A 6,802-nucleotide genomic window follows, 5' to 3' on the forward strand; every position below is an offset into this window, starting at 1 on the left:
ACTGCTATTTACCAGTAGCTGACATCAATCAAGCAGGGTGTTTGGTTTGGATCAGTGCCCTTCCTACTGTTACTGTGTACATTTATTGACGCAGTTCAACAGGCTGAAGTAAGCGAAAAATCTGCTTTCGAATTTCGATTATAATCATGCATTTCCGTGAGAAGCTGACTGTCGTCTGCTCACGCTCGTCCGCGGCCGTCCGCGTAGTATTTAAACTTTGGCCACTCGGCTTATCGGTGTCCATGCTATCGGGTCTCGCTAATTTCGACAAGTTTTGAACACTCAAATTCGCCTGGCGCAAGCGCTAGCAATGGCGGCCTCACTCCCGCCTAACGAGACCGAGGAAGACATCGTTTGTCGGAACGCAACCCAGAACATTCTCGTCGTGTCCACGCCGACCGAGAAGAACGCGAACGCATACGCCGGAGTTCACAAGCTTCACCTAAGAGAAGGCGCATACAATGTGGCCGCATACATTGTGGCGCCGGACAACACGTGCAAGGGGGTAATCAGACGAGTGGATCCCGAAATCAACGAGGCCGAGTTTCAGGCAATGATCGTGAACCAAAGAAATCCCAAGGCCTTGGAAGCCAAGCGGATCAAAAACACCTCAACGGTGGTAGTGCTTTTCAATGGCATGAAAGTACCGAACTAGGTCATGTGTGGCGTAAGCCTAATACGCTGCACGCTATACAGGCGGCAGAACGACGTGTGCTACGGGTGCGGTGACTTGGGTCACAGAGTCGACGTCTGTCCAAATCCTGACAAGAAGAGGTGCCGCGGCTGCAGAGCCAACGACCCGGCTGAAGACCACCAGTGCTCGCCCAAGTGTGCCCTCTGCGGGGGCCAACACCCGACGGCGGACAGCAAGTGCAAGCAACGATACCAAATCCCTTACGTCGTGCGGTGCAGGAGGCGCCGACGCAGAAATGCGAAGAAATCGCAGCTGCAAACCCAGCCGCAACAGCTGGAGAGTATATCACGCGATTCCAGCGTGGCAAGCGCCCCCAGAGGGGGACGTTCGACAACGCCGACACTGCAACAGCGCAGCCGATCGAGAGGCCGTTCCCGCTCGAGGGGGCGCTCCCGCTCCCAAGTGCGCATTCAAGAGGGGCCGGCCTGGGCGGACCGGGCCAAGCCAAAGCCGCAGCCGAAATCACAATCAAAGGTAACGTAGGTAGCATTGCCAAAGCATAACAAGGAAGGCCCTAGAATAGCTCAGCTAGCGGAAGAAAACGCGCGCCTCAAGGCGGAGATTCAGCAAATGAGGGCGGATTTCGAATCGTTTCGCAAACAAGGTTCCACTCCCCAGCTAGTCGAACAGCAGCAGCAGCAGGTGCCGCACAGTACACCGACCCCGCAAGGGGTGCAGTCGGTTCGCTCAGTCAAACGCAGGGCCCCTCCCCTGACGGAGGAGGGAAACCCGGCGGAACCAGAGTCCAGTAGGGTCCTATTGGGAATTAAGCAGTCGATTAGCTCTTTTCAGCTAATGGTCCAGCAACTAGCGGAAAGCATGGTAGCGCTCGCGGCAAGAGTGACGCGTATCGAAGCACACATGGCGCCTGCAGGTGCTAAACAAATCCAAGGCATCAATCATGGCGAACAACTCAACTAGAGAGCTGGTGTTGTGGCAGTGGAATTGCGCTAGCTTCAAGAAGCGCAAGGCTCCGCTGCTACAGTTCGTTGCCTCACAGGCGGACAAACCGCACGTCACAATCTTACAAGAAACTTTGGGTAGCGAGGCGACCCTGCCCGGCTGCCGGGTCGCCTCGTCGAAATTCGAACAGGGTAAGCGCGGAGTGGCGACCCTCGTCGCGAACAAATGCTCTTTCCAGGAACGAGATTTGAAATTAAGCAACGCGAAAACGGAGGTAACCGTGATCGAAATCATACCGAACAGTTGGCTGAAAAGCAGCGTATTCGTAGTGAACGTGTACAGCCCGCCCTCTAACCACAGACAGTCGTTCACATCGATAATAACGAAGGCGGCCTCAATGGCCAGGGGGGCCCCGCTAATAGTGGCAGGAGATTTTAACGCGCCCCACGGAGCCTGGGGTTACGCATGGCCAATGCCTAAGGGAGAGCGGCTATTGGAGGCAGTCACTACGTGCTCGCTAGAGCTGGTGACGGACCCCCGCTATTCGACTCGACTAGGCACGTCGGTGGCGCGGGACACGACGCCCGACCTGACTTCCGTCAAGAACGTGCGAGGGGCCGAGTGGCGCAACCTGCACGAGAACCTCGGCAGCGACCACTACATACTGGCGGTCACGATCCCCATCAGGGCGGCACCATTGAGAGAATTTAAGGTCACCGACTGGGACGCCTTCCGCAAAATAAGGAAAGAAGACACAAGCGAATACGCGGATCTAGACAGTCTCTTTAGAAGGCTCAAAGAGGACGTTAGCACCGCGACGAGGGTTGTCCAAACTGAACTGAACATGGAAAGGATGGACGCGAGACTGGCGCACCTATTAGAGACAAAGCATTCCATCACGGCCAGGTGGAAAACGCAAAGACTAAATCGCAGACTGCGAAAGAAAGTAGCGGCACTAAACCGGGAAATCGAAGCGCACTCGATCGAGCTTTCCAAGCAACAGTGGAACGAGGTGTGCGCATCGGTAGACGGACAAATGAGAACCGGGCGCAAATGGAACCTCCTAAAGCAACTGTTAGACGACAGGCAATCCAAAGGCAATCAGAGATTGGCAATCGATAGGATCTTACAAAAGCAAAAGGAGCAGGGCAAAATGGAAAGCGAGTTCCTAAAGGAGCTGGCGGAGACTTATCTCCCACTGGGCCCGTCAGGCGACGGCGACTATCCACAATACGCCGGGGCAGAGGTCGAAGAACTCGACGCGCCCTTCACGGAATCAGAAATTTGGGATGCCTTACAAGGCCTCAACGGACGCTCCGCTACGGGCCCGGACGGGGTCTCGAACAAACTGTTGAGGAACCTAGACGGAAAGTCGGTCGAGAAGCTCACCGAAGAAATCAACAGAGCGTGGGAAACGGGACGAGTACCAGAGGTCTGGAAAGAGGCCTCAGTCATACTAATACCGAAACCCGGTAAACCACTTGCGGCGGAGAACATGCGGCCAATATCGCTAACCTCGTGCGTAGGCAAGACGGCCGAACATGCCATACATAACCAAGTGTCGCGGTACATAGAGAGAGAGGGCCTCTTCCCACATAACATGGTGGGCTTCACGCCGGGCCTCTCCACACAGGACGTAATGTTACTACTCAAGAAGTATATAATTGACGGCATGACCAGATACACACACCTGGACCTAACGAAAGCGTTCGACACGGTCAAACACAGATTTCTAATGGAAACGATCTCGGTAATGGGGCTCGGCCAGAAATTCCACTCCTACATAGGCTCCTTCCTCAGAGACAGGAAAGCCACGATCAAAATAGGACAGGCCACGTCCGATTGGTACACGCTGGGCGCGAGGTGTACCCCGCAAGGGCGGTGCTCTCCCCCCTATTATTCAATCTGGCAATGAAAGGGCTCTCGGACCGGCTGACGAGAGCGACCAACGTCAATCACGCCCTGTACGCAGACGACATTACGGTGTGGTGCCCGGGAGGGTCCGACGCAGAAGTCGAGCGGGCTCTTCAAGAGGCGCTGGACACAACGGAAGAGTACCTGAAGGAAACGGGACTCTGTCTGTCACCCAGCAAATCGGAACTGTTGCTGTACAGGCGCTCGAAACAAGGCATGAGGAATTTGACGCCGATCGATCAAATACCGATCAAATTACACACGAGTGCCGGCCAGCCGATTCCCAGAGTGGACACTATAAGAATCCCGGGGCTGCTAATTGAGGCTAAAGGCGGTAACATGCAAACTGTCATGAAACTCACGTCCAAAACGGAGAACGTGCTCCGGCTGATCCTCAGGGTGACGAACCGCAGGGGAGGTCTCAGTGAGAGCAATCTCATCAGACTTTACCACGCCTTCCTCATGAGTCACGTCAATTACGTAGCCTCAGCGCTAAAATGGACCAAGAGAGACGCGGCCAAGATAGAAACACTGATGCGCAAGAGCATCAAAAGGGTGCTAGGTATTCCGATCACTACAAGCACGGAGCGGCTCGATCGGTTAGCGGTCCAAAATTCACTATCAGAAATCATCGAAGCGCAGACCAAGGCACAGGTCGTGCGGCTGTCGACCACCAGGGCCGGCAGACGCATCCTAGAAGAAGCAGGGATAAATGCAGAGGCAGAGTGCAACGCACGCAAGGTTGCGCTCAGCGCGGCGGTCAGGGGCACTTTCAAGGTAGAACCACTTCCGAGAAACGTCCACCCGCAATTCAACGAGGGGCGCCGAAAGGCGAGGGCCCGAGCCCTGCTGAAATCGACCGCCAACTGCCCGGGACTGGCGGCCCAGTACGGGCGCAGCGACCGGTATACGCGGCCGTCTCGATACGCTGGGATGGTACGATAATTAACGCAGCATTGTCAAGGGGGTAACGTACGAAGTGGTCGGACAGGTGGAAATAGCCATGGCAATGAGGGACTCCGAACGTCCTTACGTCTACACAGATTCGCGATCGGCGGCCAGAGCATTCACCTCGGGCTCGATATCGCGGGAAGCGGCGGCCGTCCTCGGCAGCGAGGGAGCCGCGGGTCATCACATCGTCAAATGGTTTCCAGCCCACATGGGGGCCGACGTGCACCCCGAATTTCCCAACGCCAACGAGCTGGCGCTCGGACGCGCGCGAGGACTCACGCAGCGCGGCCATCGTGGCGAGCGAAGTGGCAGGGAGGGAGGGGAGCACCGAGACCCGCTGGTCACCTTCAACGAAATAACAACGCACTATCAGCTGTCGAGCAGGACCTTCTCGTTCCCCCATGCTAGACTCACTAGACCACAGTCATCGATATTCAGAATGCTTCAGACAGGGTCGTTCCCCTCGAGAGGCAGACTGAGCCGTTATTCACCAGAAGTAGAGCCGCAATGTCCGGATTGTGGCGAATCGTACTGCTCGCTAGCGCACATGCTCTGGCAATGCTCCACGTTAAGCGGCACCGTGTTCACTAAAGAAGACTGGTGGACGCCCTGCGAAGCGACGACCACCAGACCCAGCTCCGGGCCGTCCAGAGGGCTCACGAAAGGGCGGAGGCTCACGGGCTTCCCGTCCCAACGTGGGTGCGGCCCGCGACCCCTGCCGACCACTAAACCAAGAGTGGGTGGGGAGGGGTTCCTCAGGACTCAATAAAGTTATTTCCTCCTCCTCCTTGAACACTCAACTAGCCTATAACCACGCGGAACTTTCGGTCAGACTACACGCACGCTTGCCAGCGCGCGCTTACTCCTGGCCGCTTCTGGTTAGACGCCTTGGCAGACTTCGCTTCGTACTGATAGCGCTTCAAAATGCGCGAGTCTTATGTGTGCTATCTGTTGGTCAAGCTGGTGCAGGGGAAAGCAAGTCCACACCACAGAGCCCGGCCAGACTGGAGCATATGAGCGCGAGCGGTCAATCAAGCCCTGTCCTGCACGAAACACTGCGCATATGCCCTACAGTTGCATGTAGCTGCGGTCTGCTTCGTGATGTAGATGCCGCGGCCGCCGCAAGGTGCCGCGACGAGTCCGCTGACTGAGCGAACGGCGGCTCGCTGAGGACAAGCGCGTTTGGCGCGTCACAGCTAGGCGTCACGATCGGAAGTAATGGCGTCTACGCGACCATCCAAAATCATATTTGAACTGAGAGCCACGGTGACGTTCGGTAGGCAGAGTGTTGTGAGCCCACCCCGCTCCGCCGTAGCCTTCGCAGCGCAAATCAAGACGTACACTGTCACGTCAGGGAACTTCAGCGAAGAGAGAGCTGCGCTTTAGAAGCCGAACTTCATTGAAGTTGAAGTTTCTTCCTTTCTTCTGAGTAAAGACAGAGGACACAAAGCAAATGGTTGTCGCCTTGCTAGCTATCCACGCCCTATATGAAGCTTTGGGTTGAAAGTATAACGACCGCCATCTTGCATGTAGTTAACATTCTCCCACCAGGTGACGCCACTCAGTTATGAATAGCGTAGCGTCATACAATGACCGCACGAGGATGCCAAATATCGAATGAAATAAAAAGTTGCAAAATCGTAGAAGATTACATATTTTGTGAGGTTTCTAAATGGTAAAAAAAAAACAATTTGCCATCTCCGGAGTACAGTAAAATCATGAAAATAACATACTGCGTGAACAGCATAAGAAGAAAGTTGTTAAAGACAAAGAACAAAACAGTTCACCGTACTGTGACTTCGGAGTTACTGAAATACAAGGCTAACGATATGCTGAGTTTCTGGTCTCTATACTGAAATTTGTGATTCAGATGAAGGGATTTAGTGCCAGAGGCGCTAAATAAATTTTTTTTTTGTTTCCCGTAATTGTTCCACAAGCTGCAAAACTGGCACAGTGATGGATGAACAGTCCGGAGATCCGCTGACTGTGGCGTCACCTATATACGGACAACAAAACAAAATATACAGATCGTACTTTTTGAGCGAAACAGCAAGATAGGGATCTCGGCACGCATAGTCAGCAAATTGCAGAAAGTAATATTTTCAATCAGCAGAAATTGCACAAAACAGCGCTAAGCGGAATAAGCAAAAGAACAGCGCTATGCAGACAAGTGCGCAAATTTATTGCTGCAGTACCTGCATCCAGCAGGGATACGCGCGTTTATTTGTCTCCTCTTGCTGTTATTTTTGTACATAAGCTTCGCGGCAAGCCAACTGAATCAAAAAGAAAAAGAATTAACACTTCCTGAAAAGAACCCCGTGCGTATAGGAGAGGAGCTTT

The sequence above is a fragment of the Dermacentor andersoni genome, chromosome 5, assembly GCF_023375885.2.
Source record: "Dermacentor andersoni chromosome 5, qqDerAnde1_hic_scaffold, whole genome shotgun sequence".
NCBI classification, from domain to species: domain Eukaryota; kingdom Metazoa; phylum Arthropoda; class Arachnida; order Ixodida; family Ixodidae; genus Dermacentor; species Dermacentor andersoni.